Source organism: Miniopterus natalensis, chromosome 2, assembly GCF_054644295.1.
Source record: "Miniopterus natalensis isolate mMinNat1 chromosome 2, mMinNat1.hap1, whole genome shotgun sequence".
NCBI classification, from domain to species: domain Eukaryota; kingdom Metazoa; phylum Chordata; class Mammalia; order Chiroptera; family Miniopteridae; genus Miniopterus; species Miniopterus natalensis.
The window spans coordinates 100,244,020-100,266,680 of record NC_142082.1 but is presented as its reverse complement, the minus strand read 5'-3'; the positions used below and the strand labels follow the sequence as shown (position 1 = coordinate 100,266,680).

The 22,661-nt window shown below is 37.7% G+C and overlaps 1 long non-coding RNA gene across 1 annotated transcript in view; it reads left to right on the top strand.

Moving 5' to 3' along the window:
* Positions 1-22,661, top strand: part of LOC148093761 (uncharacterized) — a 160,899-nt gene that overhangs the window by 52,745 nt on the left and 85,493 nt on the right. The window contains exon 2 of the long non-coding RNA XR_015713993.1: positions 2,858-2,962. This is a non-coding gene — a long non-coding RNA (uncharacterized LOC148093761). The remainder of the gene's footprint in view (positions 1-2,857; positions 2,963-22,661) is intronic.

Below are 22,661 nucleotides of genomic sequence, written 5' to 3'. Positions count from 1 at the left end.
CTTAGTTGGGGAGACTTGGAGAATAGTAGGTTTGGGGAGACAATCTAAAGCTTTGTTTTGGATGTGGTAAGTTTGAGAGCCACATTAGGCATCAAAGGGGAGATCTGTGGGGCATAAGCAACATTTGAAGGGATAATGGGGTGAATTTTCCAAATCTGATGAAAGACATCGTAGATTCAGAAAATTTCACAAACCCCAAATACACTATAACTTCATCAGGGTAACAACAAAACTTACAGCTGACTTTTTAAAATAGAATCAATGAAAGCCAGAAGACAATGAAATGATGTGTTAAAAAAGCTAAAGGAAAATAACTGCCAACCTAAAATTCTATATCTAGTAAAAATATCCTTCAAAGACAAAAGTAAAACAAAGATATTTTTAGACAAATGAAAACTGAAAAAATATATTGCCAGCATACCAAAATGGAAGTATGGAGATACAGCAAGGACTAATATATTTCAATGACAGATCTTTGAGATTCTTGAACATGCTATGAGGAAACATTTGCTTCCTCCAAAGAATCTTTAAGGCACATTCTGTTTTCTCTGCCTCGTGTTATTCTCATCTCTCTTTGTTAGGTTAACCTACTCTGGTTATCTAGATAGAAGCACAAATGCCACTTTTCTGGAAGCCTTCTGTGATACCCAATATAGTTTGGAATGAGGTCAAGTCCTTCTGTAAAGGCTGTCATATGTATACAAATATTAATTGTTAGAGTCTTCTACAATGTTGAATAGGGAAGTAATTATCATCACAATCTAAAAATATTTGTGAACTGGTGACATACATAAAATTAGTTCTCACTTAAAAAAACCTCTTGCCTTAACATTAGCCTCTATCTCCACTCATCCTTTTAGTGTCTTTATTATTTGATCTCTAGTTAATAGTTGGATGTTTACAACAATGTAGTATTAATTGGTTCCAAATAAAAATTACACATATTGCCAGCTATGCAGAATTTCATGAATTTTATTATAGTGATGTTGAATTACTACTACCATGTAAAATGGTAATGACTAATTAAGAGCCAATAGAGTTATATGAGTTCATAGTTGGAAAAAGATGTAATGGACAATGAGTGACCTTTGACGGACAACAATTTGGAAATCAAAGAGCTACTCTAAGTAAATTAATTATTATTTTTTACAGGAATCACCCTCTTTATTATTGTCCTGTAAAAGTTCAAAGTGAAAATAAGGGTTTTGCATTATGCTGTTGTACACTATTTTGGGGGAATTGTTATCCATCTCTCTAATTAACACTCGATTCATACTTTTGTTTTAAGAATGATTTTAAAAATATATATGTTTTTTTAATTTTTAAAAATATATCTTTATTGATTTCAGAGAGAGGAAAGGAGAGGGGGAGAAACGGATAGAAACATAATGATGAGAGAGTCATTGATCAGCTGCCTCCTGCACTCCCCCTACTGGGGATTGAGCCTGCAGCCCGGACACGTGCCCTGACTGGCAATCCAACTGTGATCTCCTGAATCCTAGGTCAATGCTCAACCACTGGTCGGTCCATGCTTGGCCAGGCGAACTAAACTTCTTTTTGAAACCATTTTCAAAATAAGACATTCAATTTATTTTGTGTAGGAAATCCCAAAACTTAAAACGAGGGGCATTTATTATCTCTCTCTCATGGTTTCTGTTAGGAATTCAGGAAGGATTGGCTAGCTAGTTCTTTCTGGGGACGTCTCAGCTGGCTGGGGTCATTTATTAGCTGGGACAGCATTCATCTATAGTTGTGACTAGACTGGAATGGCTCATTCGTGTGGCTGGCTGTTTGCTTGAGGCCCCATTTTCTCCTCATGTGGCTCTCCTCATGAGGGTGCTTGAGTGTACTTATGGCATGGTGGCTAGCTTCCTCAAGAGCAAGTCATTCAAGAGGTCAAAGTAGAAGCTTTAATGCCTGTCATGACTTAGCATCAGAAGTCACATACTGTAACTTTTACCAACTATTAGTCATAGAGAGCCAACTCTGGTTCACTGGAGGATGGAACTATTTAAGTACAAGAATACCAGGAATTATGGATCATTGTAGGTCATCTTAGGGGTTAGCTGCTGCATAAGTTATTTTTCTTTCACAATTTATTATGAAAATTTTTTTTGGTTGTAAGTGGATTCATTCCAAAGGGCCATGATTGGTATCAATTATCCTGAGATAAGTTGAACCTCCTAAACTATTGTTTTGTTCCTACCATGAGGCTATTTGTTGTCTCTGCCTCAACAATGTTTTACGAAGGAAGGGTCCAATGGACCCCACCGTACCTGGCATATAATACTCAGTAAAAATGTATTAAATGGATGAGTAAATGAATCCAGTAGGGGTTATCTGCTCCTGGTTAGAGAAACTACAAACTTAGGTTAAATATATTTTTTGTTTTCTGTTGTTTTGTTTTCTTGGGTATGCCTTTACGCTGCTGCTGTAATAAGCCTACATGCTGAGTGTTCTGTATTCATGTTAATGTTTAATTTTTAAAAGATTTACTTAGTCTGTGCTATTGTGGAAGAAAAAGACCCACAAGTAAAAGTAGCCATCTCTCAGCATCCTCAGGGAATTGGTTAAGAATTCTGTGAATTGCAAATCTGTAGATGCTCAAATCTCATATAAAAAGGTGTAGTATTTGCGTAGAACCTATGCAATCCTCCGGTACACTTTAAATCATCTCTGGACTAGTTATAATACCTAACACAATGTAAATGCTTTGTAAATAGTTGTTGTACTGTTTAGGGAATAATGATAAGAAAAACCGCCTGTACAAGTTCAGTACAGACACAGCCATCATGGGCCTAATTTCATGGTACCCATCAGCAATAACATAACTGTTTTTTGGAATATTTTCCATCAGTGATCGGTTGAATCCCTGGATGCAGAACCTGCAGATACAGAAGGCTGACTATATGCTATTGGACTGATGTGGATTTAGCTTCTTCCCAGGGAGAAAATCTTTCAGGTAAATTCTATAATTGAGCACTTGGTGTCACTCAAGAATATTAGTGATCATTTTGATAACTTGAGATTAGTAAGAATGATAAAACTATTTTTAAAAGGAAAAAAAAAAGGTTTTTTTCTTCATTGATGTTAAGAATGTATCAGTAAGTTAGAATTATTTTTATTAAGGGATTTACAGCAATTAAGTGATTATTTCATAGGTTTGCTATTTATATTCTGAATTTGTTTTATTCATTGCTTGTTTTGCCTACTAAAACCTGTTTAAAATGTTTTTAAATTTAAAAATTGATGAGCGTTGGATGAGTGGCAGAATACCAGAAAGGACCAAATTCCTACCCCCACCTGCACACTGTTACTCTGAGATGTTGTTATTTAAGTGGTTCACCTAACAGCTGAAACAAGACTCTCTGAGGAGGGTTTAGCCCTTCTAACTTTCTCCCCATCTCTGCCTTCCTTCACAATTAAGGAGCCCAATTTTCAACAATGAATCAGTCTGTGACCCCGTCCACCAGATTATAAATGTGAGCAAAGAGACTGTGTCTGTCCATGAAGAGTTGCCTGTAGACACTTGCGCAGCACGTCCTGTTAAGATTGCCTAAATAGTGAGATTTACTAGCACCCATAGATATGGAAGCTGAGAGGTAGGCTAGAATTCAGCATGACATCGTCTAGACCTGCGGTGGGGAATGTCTGGCCCGATAGCCCTATGTGGCCCACAAAATCATTTGGTCTGGCCCTGACAAGGCAACCACAGGCGGGACTCAAAATTCAATAAATCTAGGAGCTTTTTTCATAGCTAATTTTTAAGTTGATAATTTTGTATGGCCCACAAATGATGTTATAAATACCCAAATGGCCCTTGGCAGAAAAAAGGTTCCCCACCTCTGGCCTAGAGGTTCCAGATCCATTTCCATGTGAGCCTCTTGGCTGTACATTCCCCCATGTCCTCAGGCCATTCTAAAGATGGCCACAGCTCTTCCAGGCCTCTTATCTCAACACACTGTCTAGAGGAAGAGAGCTACTTTCTGGAGGTCCCTGAAGATCGAGGAAGATTATTTCCAAAGGCCCCAGGAAAAGCTGTCTTTGTGGGTCTTTGGCCCAGGTTGAGTCACAGCCCCATTCCTGATCCTATTCCCTGGTGATGGGAGTGGAATTTCCCTTGGATCAGTCAGGCCTACCTATGGAACTAGGGGTAGGGCCAGCTTCTGGGGGAATGCACTGAAGGAGAGGTGAACATCTGAAAAAAATCAAGGTTTTCTTAAGAAACAGGAAATACATGCTGGGAGGACAACCAAAACAGTATCCCATACACTCCTTGTTGTGTTCCCCATGCCTGGGAACAATGCCTGGCATGTAATAGGTTGTCAGTAAATACTTATTAAATTAATTTGCTCTTTTATTTCTGGTTTTCTTTCCCAAATTCTATGATAATTTTTGTTTCCTGGGAGGTAAATGTTTATACATTGCTTATTATCATTGTGCTATTAAAAAATACTTATTTAAATAGACTGTTGCTATTTCACAATTAATGGAATTATTAAAAATAATTTATGATTAAAACAATGTGGTAGATATATATTTAGACACCTGGCTAGCATATTTATGTCTGAGGGCTCATTTTTAGTAAAACCATGAAAATAAATCTGATCCATTATTTATAACTTGTAAGCCAGTGGAAGTCTAACAGAAAATGTCATGTTATAATAATGGCATGTTGTAGGAACCATAAAATCTCACATCACTTGTCGACACTTGTTCAGTGAAGAGAAGTGAATTAGTGTGAGATTACTATAAATCCTGTAACCAACGTAGTGATGATGATGCTTTGGTAAATGAATCACTAAGAAGATACTCAGAAGCTTCCCACTGATCTGTAATAATATGGGTATATGTATATTTTATCTCTTGATGTTACAAACTATAATCAAATTCTTATATTGCTGGGGCTGTTATTGGTTTGCTTAAAGTAAATTTAGCATCCAGATAACGGATTCTGATTCTTGGCCATGGTTCTTTTCGGTCTGTAGGCAGCACAGGTCTCAGAGGTGCTGGCTTTTCTGTTTCATCACATCCCCAAATGTGCAAGGTTTGCACTTGATCATTTGAGTAATGGCTGGTGGATTAGGGTGCATGCTTCGTGGCTCTAAAGGATTTTAATTGATGTATATGAGGATCAAATTTGGTAGGCTTTAGGCTAATGACCCAGAATACTTTCAAACATTGAGCTTTGTGGCTTAAAAAATATTAGTTTCTAGAGCCAGTGGAAATAAAGTTTAATTATTATTTAAGACCTTCTTTTCTTAGCCCACTGTCATGTTCCTCTATGTTGTTAATCCCAACTAGGAAGTTCAAATTTTAGAGCTTGAAGGTAGGGTCTATGTGATACCATTTACTCCTGGCCCATTATTTCATGCACCAGTGCTACAAAAATATTGGTGTTAAAAACTTCACCTGGGGGCTCCCCTTGTTTGAATACATTCTTGAAACATTGCTGCAAATTTGAGAGACTGAATTTCTCCTGAACAAGGTAGACTGCTTAGTGTGCTTTAAGAGAGAGTGTAAAATGACCTTCATTGAATAGTAGAGTCCCTTGATGATCTAGCAGAGGTTGAAAATTGATGGGAGTGAAAAGAGAACTCTCCAAAGTGAGGAGAAAGACTTTCTTTTCAGTATTGAGTGTCCAGTTGACATTGACACTAGGGATGTATCCTAGCACCATTGGTGTGGTTATGTGGTTTTCAGGGTCAGTGCTCAACAACACATGAGAGAACAGAGCAGACAGAGGTAGATGAATTGATTCAAGTTGGGAGACAAAAGGGCAAGAAGTTGAAGGTATTTGTACTAATAATATCTGAAGTGATGGATCATGGGGGTGAGGCAAAGAATTGAAGCCAGAAAGAATTCGATATATTAAAAGAAGACAGATTCAGCTACTGAAAGGCTCCATTCATCACTTCATTAAACATTTAGGCACATTTTCTGAAACTTCATTTCATCAATATTTGATCTTTTTGTTCACATTTTGGTTAATAATATGATTTAAGGAAAATGTTGATTGTGCTCAACTCACACCAACTCTGAAAAATATGGGGGAAAAACTCATTTACTGTTGGTGAAATTGAAATCTCATTTCCCTTCTGTCTGTTCATTATTGCTGCTTATTTGCATATTACTTTAGGGTAATGAGAGAGAATAAAATGTATTTTATTAAGATCAGAATAAATCTAACAACTTGGATTCCTGAATATATATGAAACATAGCAATAAATGAATAAAGTAAAGCATTAATAAATTTTGTTCTATCTTGGGTTTTGTAAATTGGAAAAGCAAAGTCCGGAAATCAGGTAAAAACTCTGAGGTACTCATACTAACAACTTACATGATAACACTATTTATCTACCAAAAAGCAAAAGTCAGAAGAAAAGAAGAATTAAGTATTGAAGATCTATGTTTTTCATAATAGGAAAAATAAATTTTAATGTAACGTGCATATTTTGGAAAATAAAATGAAAGGAAAAACTAGTTACCATAAATTATCCTACTCAACTGTAATCACAGATATTATTTTGAGTGTTTTACTCCAAATTTTGTTCTTTTCTGTGTAGAGATTCTTTCCTTTTCTTATAGTTGGGGTTATTTTTAGTAACTTTCAATATTTATGTTACTTGAAAAGATAAGGTGGATAGTTGATGGAGAGAATGATGACACTTTGATTTCGTGGTTGACAGTACAGTATGGTCTGTTGTTGAGAGAAATCTTACCAACGGTGGAGTTCTGGAATAGACTATAGTTCCATACTTGTTTTTATAATTAAATATTTTTAATAAAGCCATGGCTGTAAAAATTACAGCCATTGCTGTGGAAGTGGAGACCTATAATAACCAAGACAATTTTGAAAAAGAATATAGTTTAATGATTACACTACCAAATTTGGCAATGGCTTAAGGGTAGACATAAAGATCAATTAGACAGAATAAAAAGTCCAGTGATAAATGCACACATTTATGTAATTTATTTTGACAAAGATACCAAAGTATTTCAATGCAGAAAGGATAATCTTTTCAGCAAATGTTACTGGCACAATTGGCTACCCATATGCAGAACAGTGAACTTAGACTCTTCACACCAAATACAAAAATGATTTCAAAGTGAATCATGGACCTAAATGCAAGAGTTAAAACTAAAATTCCTGAAGTTAGTTTTTGTGTGTGTGACTTTGTATTAGAAAAGAGTTCTTAGATATCACATCCAAAGCATTATCCATAAAAGAAAACATTACTAAATTAGACTTCACTAAAATTAAAAACTTCTGCTTTTGAAGACACCATAAGAAATGAAGAGACAGTCACAATTTAAAAATTTTGCTCTGCAAAAGGTCCTCTTAAGAAGATGAAGAGAGAAGCTACAGATTGGGAGAAAATATTTCTAAACCATATATCTTAAAATGGACAATATCTAGAATATATAAAGAAATCTCAAATGCAACAGTAATAAAACAGTTCACTTTGAAAATGGGCAAAGGACAAAGACGTGAACAGACTTCACAGACATTTCACTGCAGAGGAGATACAGATGGCAAATGAGCACATGAAAAGATGTTCAAATCATTAACCGTCAGGAAAATGCACATTAAAACCATAATGAGGCCTGGCCAGTGTGGCTCAGTTGGTAGAAGTGCCGTCCAGTGCGCCAGAAGGTGGTGGGTTTGCTTCCTGGACAGGGCACATAGCTGGGTTGAGGGCTTAATTCCTGATCAGGGCAGGTTTGGGAGGGAACCAATGGATGTTTCTCTCTCTCTTCCTTCCTCTCTCTAAAATCAATTACAAAAAACATAATGAGATATCACTACACACCTATCAGAATGGCTAAAATAAAAATAGTGACAATACCATTTCTGAAAATGCAGAGAAACTAGACATATTGTTGGTGGGAATGTCAAATGGTACAGCCACTCTAGAATTCACTGGGGCAGTTTTCCTAAACTAAACATGTCTTTACCACACGATCTAGCAATTGCACTATTGGGCATTTATCTCAGAGAAATGAAAACTTATGTTCACACATAAACCTGTATACAAATGTTCATAGCAGCTTTATTTAGAATCACAAAAAAGTGAAAACTACTTGTATGTGTTTTACTGGGCGGATGATTAAACAGCTGTGGTATAGCCATACTATGGAGGACTGTGCAGCAGTCAAAAGGAACAAATGATGCATACAACTTAGATGGATATTCCTAGGTGGAATGTTCTATTAATAGGATATTCTTTTTTTTTTTTAAAATATATCTTTATTGATTTCAGAGAGAAGAAAGGAGAGGGAGAGAGGAGATAGAAACATCAGTGATGAGAGAGTCATTGATCAAGCCCACAACCCGGGCATGTGCCCTGACCGGGAATCGAACCCTGGATCCTAGGTCGACGCTCAACCGCTGAGCCACGCCCGGCCGGGCAATAGGATATTCTTAAAATAACCAAAGTATGGAGATGTGGAACAGATTAGTGGTTGCCTGGGGTTCAGACTGGAGAAGGTGTGGCTTCGAGGGTAGCATGAAGGGGCCCTGTGGTGATGGAGCAGTTTTGTATCTTGAGTGTGGCAACTATTACGTGAATCAAAAATGTTATAAAATTGCATTGCACTGATGCTCACCATTATGAATCATTTGGGGAAGCAAATCAAAACCACCCATTAGGACTTCATACCCATTAGGATGGCTATTATTTAAAAAATAAACAGGAAGTAACGTGTTGGTGAGCATGTGGAAGAATTGGAACCTTGTACATTGCTGGTAGGAATGCAAATTAGTACTGCCTTTATGAAAAACAGCATAGAGATTTCTTAAAAAATTAAAAATAGAATTACCATAGGATCCGGCAATCTCACTTCTGGTGTATAGCCAAAAGAATTGAAATCAGAGACTCAGATACTTGTACATCCATGTTCATAGCAGCATTATTCACAGTAGGCCACGGTAGAAACAACTCAAATTTTCATTGATGGGTGGATGGATGAACAAAATGTGGTATGTGCATGCAGTAGAATATTATTCAGCCTTAAAAAAGGAAGGAAATTATTATTTTTTAAAAATATGTTTTTACTGATTTCAGAGAGGACGGGAGAGGGAGAGGGAGAGAGAGAGAGATAGAAACATCAATGATAAGAGAGAGTCATTGATCAGCTGCCTCCTGCGCGTCCCCTGCTGAGGATCGAGCCCACAACCCGGGCATGTGCCCTGAGTGGGAATGGACCCTCTATCTCCTGAATCATATGTTGATGCTCAGTCACTGAGCCACGCCAGCTGGGCAAAAGGCAGGACATTCTGACACGTGCTACAACATAGAGGAGCCTTGAGGAGGACATTGTGCTAAGTAAAATAAGCCAGACATAAAAGGACAAATACTTATGATTCCACTTATATGAGATATCTAGAGGCATCAAATTCATAGAGAATGGTGGTTTCTAGGGCTGGGAAGAAGGGTATGAGAGAATGGGGTGTTAGAGTTTCATGGGGACAAAGTTTCAGTTTTGCAAAGTGAGAAGAGTTCTGTGGATGGATGGTGGTGATGGTTGCACAACAGTGTGAAGGTATTGATGCCACTGAGCTGTATACTTAAAATTGGTTAAGATGGTAAAATTTTTTATGTGTATTTTACCATAATAAAAATACATAGAGCCACACACACACACACACACAGAAATGAGTATTTAAAACTGGTTAAATCTGAATAAAATCTGTAGATTTTACCAGTGTCAATTTTCTGGTTTGATTTTTTGCTGTAGTTAACTTAAGCAAGGTGTTCTTTTGAGGGAAACTGGGTGAGAATCCATGGGGCTTCCCTATATATATATATATTTTTTGTGTGTGTGTGTGTGCTACTTCCTGTGAATCTATAATTATTGAAAAATAAAAAAAAAATATATATTTTAAAGACAAGCCACAGATTTTCCTGGTGTACAGGAAATAGACAAAACTATCTGTAATCATTGGAAGACTGCCATTTTGTTAGATTTTTTTTCACCTACATATATATAGGAATTAAAATTCTAAGATTTAGCAGACTTTTCCGTTTGCACCTTTTGCTATTTTGCCCATTCCAAATGACTATACCGAAATTTATCATTACTACCTGGGTTGATTTCAGGAAATTATATTTTTCAAATGACTGAATGAATGAATTTCTGTATACCAGGTTTTATCTTAGCAGATTTGACTTGGGTGTTTTAAGAAAAGCATCATTCATAGTTTGCTTTTCATCTTGCTTTGCAGTGATTGTATTTTTTAAATACAACATCTAGTAAATATTAGTAAGAAAATTTGGCAAGAATACAGACTTCCATGTTCAACTAGATTGAAAGTGTTCTTGGCAACCAAATTATGCCAGGAGGCCAACAAGGAGGTGAGCATTAGTAGTGTTCACTTTGTGGATAAAGAGGGAGAAAAGGAACTGACATTGACTGTCAGCATTTATTGAACTGCTACTGTAGATACTTTTATACTGATTTTTTATTGCCCTACTTTTGCCCTTTGTAGGAGGGTTAAGTGTTTTCCAGAAGAGGAAATTGAAACCCAGAAACATTCAGGGTCTTCCCCAAGGACAGAGGGCTGATGAGTCCCTGAACCAAGATCCAGACTTGTTTGGGAGAGGCAGCGAAGTGTGCAGCTGGGGGGCAGGTTTTGGGTGAAATTTAGGTGTATGTTGGTCTTTATCTCCTTTATGCATCTTTGGCTCTGAACAGCCTGGTTTATAAGCAGGAAATGTTTATAGCACACACACACGGATCAGTCTTAAATGAATATTAAATATTATTCATAGAGTAGATTAATATCTATTGATTAATTTACATTCAATAAATATTTATTGAGTCCTTAATTGCTTCCAGGAAATATTTTGGACCTGGGAATATAGCAGTGGGCAAACCAGACTAAAATCAAAGAAAATAAGTAAAATATATGATGTTCCTAAAGAATGTATACATACACTTTGAATAATTACAAAGGCAGTGTTTATTAAATTACATTTCAGTTTCAAAATTGAGCTATCAGTGGTTGCAGTGTGTATACATGTTTTTGGGACACCCTGTATATGTATGTTAGATAGTGGCAGGGATTAGAAGGGAAGAGTGATAGCATGTGTTGGGGCGGTTGATATTTTGAACAAGGTCATTAGGGAGAGCCTCGCAGGGCCACCTGAAGGTGGTGAGGAGTAAGTCTTGCAGAGCTACTTGGGAAGGGCATTCCAGACAGAGGGAATGGCAAGTCTAACAGCCCTGAAATGGGAACGGAACACAGAGAGTCAGGTGCGTATAGAGCACAGTGACTGGGTGGGGTGGTTGGGATGACATCAGAGGAATATAGGGGCCACTTAGAAAGGGCCTTGGAGGCCATTGTTAGCACTTTTGCTTTACCGTGGGAGGTGGGATGAGGTTGGAGGGTTTTGAGCAGAGGTGTTACCGTTCAACTTAATGTCAAAAGGATCATTTCTGGGGCTTTGTGGAGAAGAGAGGCTGCAGGAAACTCAGGCAGGAAGCAGGGATACCAGTTAGGTGGTGGTTGTAGTAAAAGTAGGCAGGAGACCACGGAGGCTTGAATCAGATTGGTGGTTGTGGAGGTGGTGAGAAGTGGTTGGATTCTGGTTCTGTTTTTCTGGTTGGGTCTACAGGACTTACTAATGGATTAGATATGAGGCATGAGAGATCAAGAGACTGAGAAGGGCTTGAAGTTTTTGGCCTAAGCAGATGGTAGATGCCATTGGCTGAGCCGGGCAGAGCATGGGAGGGGCAAAACAGGAGCTTGGATTTGGATATGAGAATTCCCCAGGGAGGTGAGTGTTGCCTGTGTGCAAATCAGTTCTGCAGCACCTTTGAGCAGGCAGAAGTAAGTATATGATGTGGTTATTCCTCTCAAGAACTTGCTGATAAATTAAGGGAGAATAAACTGCACACAATTTAAAAAGTATGGGAAGTTTATAAGTGATATGGACCAAAGCTGCTTGGGAACTCAGATGAATGTCACTATGGGCTGGAGTGGTTTAGGGTTAGGGTGACTGGGTGGGAAACGAGCATTTTCCCTTGACTCTGAAGTGTTTGTAGGGTTGGCAGGTTAGAGGTCTGGGAAGGCACAAAAGTCAGGATGCCCAGCAACAGGGATTAAGCCATGATGGCCAGCATGAGGGTTTGAGATGGAGAACAGAGTTGTTAAGGTTGCAGGGGGCTCTGGGGCCTGCTAAGGAGTTTGGCCTTCATTTTGTAGATGAGCCATAATCAAAGGGGCTTGATTTATGTAGTTGACCTGGTTGAATTACTTCCTTAGAAGTTTAATCATCCCCATTAGGGCTTTCAGACATAGGCCTCTTTGGTGTTTTAATTGTGCTTCTTCTCTGGGCAGCTTCCTCATTATTGACTACAGTTTTCTCGGTACATTTGTGCCTTTTGACCCCTGGATGCTACTAATTTCTGATTCACCTCCAGTCTCTCTGATGACAGCACCTTCCTCATTTATTCAGGAAGTATTTATTGAGAGTGCTTCGTGGCAGACCTCGTGTTGGACCTGGAGGACAAGGCAGGCGGTCTCTTGGGGAACAGGCATTAAATAAGTTACCCACTCCACTGCGTAATTTCGGTTTTCTTATGCCTGTGAAGGAAAACTTCAGAGCACAGAGAAAGGGAGTTCAAGGTGGGCCCCCTGAGGAAGCAGCTTTTCAGCTGGGGCCTGAAGCCTGTGTCACTTTGGGGAATAGGAAGGGGGAGGAGCACTCAGGCCCAAGGGCCATGGGTCAGGCCCTGTGATGGGAGTGGGCCCAGGAAGAAAACAAAGGTGGGTGCGACTGCTGAGCTGTGAGGGAGGGTCCTCCGAAGTCTGAGCTCGGACCTCTTCTCTCTGGGAATCTCATCTTTTTTTAACCTCAGCTGTCATCTGGGCAGCTATTTCTGCCTCTCACCTCCTCCATGACATCCAGACTTCCTCCTCACCAGGCTTCTCCACCTGCATGTCCTAAAGACATGATACACTTAGCATGTCCCAAACTCTATGAAGTATATTTTCAATTGCCTTTTCTCAAGTAAATACCAGACATTTAACTTGGGCTCTGCTTTTCTTCACGCCTTTCTCTTTGTCCCAAACACTGTTTCTACCTCTTTCCTATCAAAACACAACTGAGATGTTACTCTTTTGCAAAACCTTTTCTACCCATTTACCCCCCTACCCCTGTCTTCTGTGGCAGAGGAATTAATCCCACGATCCTATAAAACACTATCCATGGCTCTATTAACATTATTGATTTGTACTATTGACCATTGTATATTTGTCTGTGTTCTTGATGGATTGAGTCCTTCTAGACCTTTTTCCCCTGGTACCTTGCATGGCATGTGGGACTTTTAGTAAATAACTTTTATGAGCAGATTAAAATGAATATTGAAATACTGATGAAAATGCTTTAAATGGGATAATGAAAGTAGAGAGAAAGGGAAGAACCGTGTGTCTAATACAGAATGAGAATGTATCACGTGAAGAAAACCCACCTCTGGTTTTCCCCTTGGCATCTGAATTGGGGGTGCTGGCCATTCTAGAGAAAATTGGCCCCTTGAGATATTCAGTCAACGTTTGGGTTTCACCCTTTACATTTAAAATTGCATTGTCGATGTCTAGGGCAAAGGGTAAGGCACAAACTACATTGTTTGGAAAGATTAATTAAAGAAAAAGAAATAAATTGTATGCTAATTCACCCCCTCCCCAAGAAAATAATGTAATTGATAGTGAAGTTGGATAACCAAGAATGTACTTGGAAGTAATTGGCATTTACTGAGGGTGCTGCATATAATCCATTTATTTTCATTTCTTTTTAATTCTTTGTGATGATGGAGGTGACAAGCTCCTTGTTCCCTTGTTCTCGATGCTTCCCAGGAGGGAAGGCTCTTCACATGCTTCCCATTCTGTGTGGCAGCTTCAGAACAGAAAGGAAGCATCTCAGTTGGTGGCATTCCACTCAGGGGGGAAGAGTCAGCAGCGTTTAGGGGTTCACTTGACTTGCAAGGATGATTGAATTGAGATATGCCTTGCCTACCCCAGCGTACTTCAGCTCATTCGCACAGTAGCATTTTCTCTTCAGTGCCAGCATCAGGCTTGCAGGTACATGCTCATTATTTCTGACTTCCTAATTATAGCAAAGTCATCACAGATTTGGGTGAGCTGCCTACTTATTAGATCATTACTCTATTGTAGGGCATCTGACGTGCACACTGAGCACTGGTGTCTTTTGTGCTTGAGACTCCCATGCTTTCCCTCAGTTTATGTACAGTATTTATTATAAACAATTATTAAACATGGAACAGTACTTTATGCTCCATGCTGGGATTTGCATTTTAAAAGAAGGGGTGAGGGATTTTTTTCTCTTGGAGGGAGGGTAGCTGTTGCTGAGGAGACATGGGGAAAACATTATACTCTAAGATGCTCTAACTTGTGATTCTAAGTGTTTGCATAATAAACAACCAGTAGCAATAAGGATAAGAGCCCCAAGGAATAGCAAATAGAAACTTGGCATGACCTCACTGAAGTTCCTCCTTTCGTGTATGTTTGTGTTCCTTGCTCTTATGTGGTGTTTGAGTGTGAAAGGCATATACAGTCCATTGTAGTGGGGGTGGGGAGGTTCAGAGAGGGGATGCAGGGTGCCAGGGGTTCTCCAGCGATACTTAATTAGGGTCTTGGCTATATTTGTCCACACCTGCATTCCAGCACCTGTTTTGGAGTACTTAGCGGGCAAGTTTCTATGCAATGTAGCAGCTTTTTATGACACTATAAAGCATAGTATTGTCCCTTAAACATCCTTTGTTTTGGCTATGTAGCTTCATTTCTAATGATTTTTACTTTGTAACTACAGAATGGCCTCAATTATAGGAGCTCTTGGTGGTTATCTAGCATAATCCTAGAAGATGGCTTGGAAGGGAACTTATTAAAACATCTAGACAGGTATATTTCAAGCATAGTGATTCCAGTGCTATATTCATGATTTTCGCCATATCTGAGCACTACCCTCACTCTTACTTAATATTTTTTTTCTAGATAAGATCATATGTTGGGTTTAGCTTTGTCCTAAGAATAATGTCTGGATTTCATAAAGTTGCGGCTTGGACTCTGGAGCCAGACTGTGTAGGTTCAAATCCTAGCTCCACCTCTAACTAGAACAGTAACCTCCATCTCTCTGTGTCTCTGTTTCTCCAAGTGCAAGATGGGGATAATCGGAGTATCTGTCTCATAGGGTTTTTGTGAGGATTAAATGAAGAGAAAGGATGTAAAACGGTTACAGTAGTGTAGTGCTCACAAAATGCTAACTATTGTTATTAGCTATGTATTTTTCTAATAAACATGAAACTACTTAACCATTTAAAAACTCACTCTTATGCCAGCTAAAATTAGATGGCATTCTACTTACAGGATATGTATTTTGCTTTAAGAACCATTGATCTTGTCATTTAGTCTTATACCGTTTTTGTGCTTAGTACTTTCCATTCCTTAGGCAGCTCTGACAGAACAGGCCACCTTCATGGGACCCCAGAGCTTCCTCCCATCAGTTCTGGTTTCCCCTTTGACAACATGGGGACCAACTCTAATGTCTCTTTTCCATTAGAGTCCTTTAGAAAACTGAAGAAAGCCACCGTGTCTCCGGGTGGCTTCTCTTTTTCATTTTACAGCGTGTCAGCTTTTCCTCTGCACCAGCTCCAGCTTGCCTTGCTTGTCTAATGTTAATCTTTTCCATGGAAAGAAGCTGCAGGAGATTTGTCGTAGGGCACCTGGGATACACTTTGCTGGTACTAATTAATGTTTATAAATCCTGTGAGCACTTGAAGCCAGGAAGCATCCAGCGTCTTTTCAGATGCAAAAGTTGCATACAGCCAACATTTTCATTAAGAGCCAGAAATGTTTATTTGAAGAAGACTTGGACAACTAGTACCTGTGGTTTCTTCTGTGAAAGGGAACTGGGTGTCAGGTGAACTTGCTTTTCTGTATACTTTTATCTTTCAAATTTTATATCGTACAGTGTATTACCTATTAAAAAAACTTCACATGCACATACAAGAAAAGTAGACTCAGACTGTTGGAACTGGGACATATCTTTAAAAAATAATATGAAGGAGTTTTGCCAGTGATCAGTTCTTAAGTGAACAAAAATATAATAAATAGGTGTAGTGGTCTGAAAGGAGAATATAAAATAAATAAAAATGACAACAAAACCTCATCTCTAGGTTGTACCCTCCCGTTTCCCACCTGCATACTCTGTTTGGTCTGGCTAATTCCTACTGCTCCTTTAAGAGCAGCTCAGGTGTTATTTCCCCCTGGGAAGCTTCCTTTTATGCCCTAACCCTTTCTACCACGCTGTGGCCAGGGTCTCCCCCACGCTGTTTCCTGAACATCCTCTGCAGCTTCCAGACTTGTATGATTCTACTTACTGTGGCCAATTTTTAAAAACTGAGATATATAATTAACATATAATATATTAATTTTAGGTGTACAACATGATTCAATATTTGTATGTATTGTGAAATTATCACCACAATAAGTTAACAGTTATCACCATATATAGTTACAAATTTGTGCTTGTGATGAGAACTTTTAAGATCCTATTCTTTTAACAACTTTCAAATATACAATATAGTACTATAAACTGTAGTCACCATGCTGTGTATTACACTTCCAGGACTTATTTATTTTATAACTGGAAGTTTGTACCTTTTAACCTCCTTCACCCATTTCACCTACCTCTGGCAACCACCTATCTATTCTCTTACCTATGAACTCTTATTGTTTTATTTATTTTTTAAAATATATTTTTACTGATTTCAGAGAGAGGAAAGGAGAGGGAGCGAGAGAGAGATAGAAACATCAATGATGAGTCATTGACCAGCTGCCCAGCCCGCAACCCAGGCATGTGCCCTGACCGGGAATCGAACCCCGATGGCCTGGATCCTAGGTCGACGCTCCACCGCTGAGCCACGCCTGGCCAGGCAACTCTTGTTGTTTTAGAGTCTACTCCCAAGTGAAATCATACAGTGTTTTCCTTTCTCTGACTTACTTCGCTTAGCATAATACCCTCAAGGCCCATCCACGCTGACATAAATGGCAAGATTTCTTTCTTTTTTTGTGGCTGAATAATAATTCATTGTATAATTCCATTGTATTTCTGGGACACACATATATATGGTATCCAAAAAAATGTATATACACACTTTGAATAATTATAAAGGTAGTGTTTATTAAAATACATTTTATTTTCAAAATCGAACTCTCAGCTGTTAAAGTGTGTACATTTTTTGGGACACTGTATATATATATATACACACACATCACATTTTCTTTAACCATTAATTCATTGATGGTCGCTGAGGTTGCTTCCATATCTTGGCTATTGTAAGTAAAGCTGCAGGGAACTTGGGTGTGTGTGTTATCTTTTTGAGTTAGTGTATTCATTTTGGGGGAGAAATATTCAGAAATGGAATTACTGGATCATATTGTAGTTTTATTTTTAATTTTTTGAGAAACCTCCATACAGTTTTCTGTGGCGGGTGCACCAATTTACGTTCCCACCAACAGTGCACAAGGGTTTCCTTTTCTCCAGTTCCTTGTCAACACTTGATAGTTCTTGTCTTTTTGATGATAGCTATTCTCTGGTGTGAGGTGATATTTCATTGTGGATTTGTATTTTCCTGATGGTTAGTAGTAGTGAGCACATTTTCATTATCTGTTGGCCATCTGTCTGTCTTTGTAAAAATTCAGCTTTTCTGACCATTTTTAAATTGGATAGTTTTTTTGTTTTGTTTTGTTATTGAATTGTATGAGTTCTTTATAAATTTTGGATAATAATCTCTTATCTGATATATGATTTGCAAGTATTTTCTCCCATTCCATAGGTTGCCTTTTCATTTTGTTGGTGATTTTCTTTGCTATGCAGCTTTTTAGTGTGATACAATACCACTTGTTAATTTTTGCTTTTGGTATTGGTGTCAAATAAAAAAAAAATCATCACTGAGACTGATGTCAAGGAGATTACTGCCTATGTTTTTGTCTAAAGTTTTATGGTTTCAGGTCTTATGTTCAAGTCCTTAATCCATTTTGAGTTTTTGGGGTTTTTTGCATGTTATAAGATAGTGGTCCAGGTTCATTCTTTTGCATGTGGCTGTCCAGTTTAATTTATTGAAGAGACTATTCTTGCCCCATGTTATACTCTTGGCTCCTTTGTTGTAAATTAATTGACTAAATATTTGTGGGGTTTATTTCTGGGCTCTCTATTCTGTTCCATTGATCTTTGTGTCTGTTTTTATGTCCAAACCATGCTGTTTTGATCACTGTAGTTTTATAATATAGTTTGAAACCAGTGAGTGAGATGCCTCTAGCCTTGTTCTTCTCTCTCAAGATTTCTTTGGCTATTCAGGGTCTTTTGTGGTTCCATAGAAATTTTAGGTATTTTTTATTTTTGTGAAAATTGACATTGGAATTTTGATAGGGATTGCATTGAATATATAGATTGCTTTGGATAGTATGGGCATTTAACAATATTAATTATTCCAATTCTTGAACACAGGCTGTCTTTCCATTTACTTGTGTTTTCTTCAATTTCTTTTATCAGTGTCTTATAGTTTTTGGTATACAGGTCTTTTGCCTTCTCAGTTAAATTTATTCCAAGGTATTTTATTTTTTTGATGCAGTTGTAAATACGATTGTTTTCTTAATTTCTCTTTCTCCTAGTTCATTATTCATATGTAGAAGTGCAACAGATTTTTGTATATTGATTTTGTATTCTGCAAATTTACTGAGTTTGTTTATTCTAACACTTCTTTGGTGGAGTCTTTAAGGTTTTCTAGATATAGTATCATATCATATGCAAATAGTGACAGTTTTACTTTTTCTTTTCTAATTTTATTTCTTTTTCTTGACTAATTGCTATGGATAGGATTTCCAATACTATATTGAATAAAAGTGGTGAGGATGGGCATTCTTGTCTTATTCCTGACCTCACAGGAAAAGCTTTCTGCTTTTTAACTACGACTATGATGTTAACTCCAGGCTTGTCATATATATCTTTATTATGTTGAGGCATGTTTTTTCTATACCCACTTTGTGAGAATTTTTATCATAAATCAATGTTGAATTTTGTCAAATGCTATTAAAATGATTATATGATTTTTATCCTTCTTTTTGTTAATGTGGTGTATGACATTGATTCATGGATGTTGAACCATCCTTGTGTTCCCTGAGTAAATCTCATTTGATCATGGTGTGTGATCCTTTTAAAGTACTGCTGAATTTGGTTTGCTATTATTTTGTTGAGGATTTTTGCATGTATGTTCATCAATGATATTGTCATATAATTTTATTTTCTTATGGAATCTTTGTCTGGTTTTGGTATGAAGGTAATGTTGGCTGCAAAAAAAAAATAATAATTGGAAGTGTTCTCTCCTGTTTTTTTTTAAAACTTTTGGAAGAGTTTGAGGATTGGTACTAATTCTCTTTAGATGTTTGGTGGAATTAGCCAGTGAAGACATTGGTCCTGAATTTTCTTTGTTGTGAGGTTTTGGATTACTGATTCAATCTCCTTACTGTGCAGAATTTTTCTTTCTTTTTTTAAAATCCTCACCTGAGGACATGCTTATTGATTTTAAAGGGAGAGGAGGGAGAGAGAGAGAGAGAAACATTGATGTTCCCTAACTGGGGATTGAACATGCAACTTAGGTACATGTCCTGATCAGGAATTGAACCTGCAACCTTTTGTTATATGGGATGAAGCTCCAACCAACTGAGTCACACTGGCAAGGTCAGATTTTTTATTTATGATTCAGTCTTGGTAGGTTTTATATTTCTTAGAATTTATCCATTTTTTCTAGGTTGTCCAATTTTTTTGTATATAAATGTTTATAGTAGTCTGTTATGATTCTTTGTTTTCTGTGATATCAGTTGTAACATTTCCTTCATTTTTGATATTAGATATTTTAGTTCTTTCTTTTTTCTTGGTGAGTACAGCTAAAGGTTTGTCAATTTTATCTTTTTTAAAAAAACCCAGCTCTTAGTTTCATTGATCTTTTCTATTATTTTTTTGTCTGTATTTTATTTATTGCTTTTCTGATCTTTGTTATTTCCTTCCTTCTAACTTTGGGCTTTGCTTTTTCTTCTTTTTCTAATTCCTTGAGAGGTAAAGTTAGGTTATTTATTTGAGCCAAGGAAACAGTAAGAATGGTAATCTCTTCCTGAGAGCCAAAGGCAAAGCCATTGATCAACTAATCTGATTTGTGGTTAGAAGAGTCTTGGAACTGCTAGGTGGGGGCTGCACTATGAGTTAATTTTATGCATTTCTGTTAGCTTTGGTAGGCCAGTAATTTTTCTAGGGTTTGATGATGAGTGATTTTGAAACTTTTTCTGAAATATAGGAACAAAGGTGCCACATAAAACACAGGGCTTCCTGAGACACTGTGCTTTGCTGGTTCCCTGGAGGAGCTCATACTTTAGAAATGTCAGAGAGACTATGAGTTTTGAGATACCCTCTAAATGAATTTTAGAGCTACAGCTGTCTAAGTGAGAAGACAGACTTTCCATGTGAATAGAACATGATTATTATAATTTATGTCCTTGAGTTGTGAGGCTTAGTTTCTGCCATGTACAAATTTGCAGATTTTTATGAGTCAGAGAAATATATTGTAAAGCTAGGATCCAGAGAGACATCATTTTGCCTTAACTAACGATTTAGGATTTTGCATTTACAGCAAGTAAGTCACACTTTGTTTTTTAGTGATGGGTGAAGACATATAGATTAAGATGTTGTTGAGAGATTTTAGTGTTGATTATTTGGCTCTTTAGGGCCTGCCTGGTCATTCCTCCCTATTTAACTTCTCTCTTCATCATGGTCCCTCCTATGGACTGACTTATGTCCCCCAAAAATTCATATGTTGAAGCCATAACTCCCAATGTGATGATATTTGGAAATGGGGCCTTTGGGAGTCGATTAGGATTATATGAGGTCATGGTTGGATTAGTGCCCTTATAAGAAGAGGCACCATAGAGCTTGATTGTACTCTCTACCTGCCATGGGACACAGTGAGAGGGAGGCTGTCTGCAAGCCAGAATGAGAATTCAGAAACCAAATAGGTGACACCTTGATCTTGGACTTCCCAGCCCCCAGAACTGAGAGAAAATACATTTCTGTTGTTTAAGCCATCTAGTTTGCTATGTTTTGTTGTGGCAGCCTGAGCTGATTAACACAGTGCACCACAAGCAAAACTTGTGAAAGTACAACTGAGGGTTCAAGACCATGTGTTTACTACATAGAAGTGCTGCACCATTCCTTTTAGAGGTTATGTTCCATAATTCATTTTTGACATATAAATGTCTGAGAGAGACATGTGGAGGTAAAAACTGGAGTGTATTTGTGGGACAAATTCTAGTAAAGGGGAGGCATACTTTGCTTAAAATCAATAAAATCCTTGGAGCCTAGGACATTTTATACTGTGACTAGGGAAGCTTGGAACCATTTGGGTATTTAACTGGCTAATGTTTAAAATATAAGTTCTCGGGTGTACAATAAGATTGACAAATTGGTTAATTTATGATTAATACAATTATGGATGCCACAGCCCTATAGCAATGAAAGAAGGACCTAAGACAAAACAGTTTAAAAGAGAGAAACAGTCAAGAGAATTATGAAAGCATTTCAGAGAGCTCAAAGTCTGTCAGTTTTAACTCTTAAAAATCATTCATTCATAGCAGTTGAAGGCCAGCCTCATGTGCACCAAATTATGTTTAGAAAAAGAGAGATGGAAGGATAAGCTCATATTCATATGTGGGGATGGTCCCAGCTGTGCTGTGTACCCCCCAGATCTGAAATACAGTGGGACTCCTCCAGCAAGTGGTTTCATGGGTCTCTGAGGCTGCAGCCTTGCCAGAAGAGATCAACACATTACATCAGCCTTTCACTGCACTAGCACAACAATTTTCAACCGGTATACTGCAAGAATTTTTAAAACATGCAGTACCTGACTGTTTAGTCAGGGGAACTGACCTCTTTCTTTTCCCTTAGATTGTCAAATAAAAAAATGACAACAGCCAACACAACAATGGCCATCCAGTGTGAATAAATAAAAACTTATACTTATTTTTTTGTTAGATTGGCAAAAAACATATTTTTTACTATGCTGCAGAATTTTAGTAATTAGTTTATGTGTGCCATGAGATGGAGAAGGCTGAAAATCACTGCACTAGGCTGATAGTGTCTAGGCAATTTTCAGGGGTTTTACTTGAGTGTTTTTTTTTTCTCTAATTTATGCAGTAATGAACTGTGCTTCTGTTGGAGTTTAGGACCTAGAAAGATATTTTGAGGAATTTTGTAATTAAAAGAAAGTTATAACTAAATGTCTTAAATTTGGAGCCACGTAAGTTCCAATATTAATTCAGGCAGTTACAGAGTTACATTCATTCTTTTAGATCAACTAATATTAATGGATAGTGTTTATCTACCAGGAATAGTTTAAGCAGTAGGGAGATTTAGTATGTAACTTATTAAAAATTTGTACTCTTATAAATTTTGGTTGACCTTCTATAGGAACCATGAAGGTGAGTGTTAAATTCTTGAGAAATCAAATCAAACCACTGTGCGCACATCTGTGTGCCAGGCTATGGAAACATCAGATCTCTGCTGTCCGAGACACTAGCCACTAGCACATGTAGG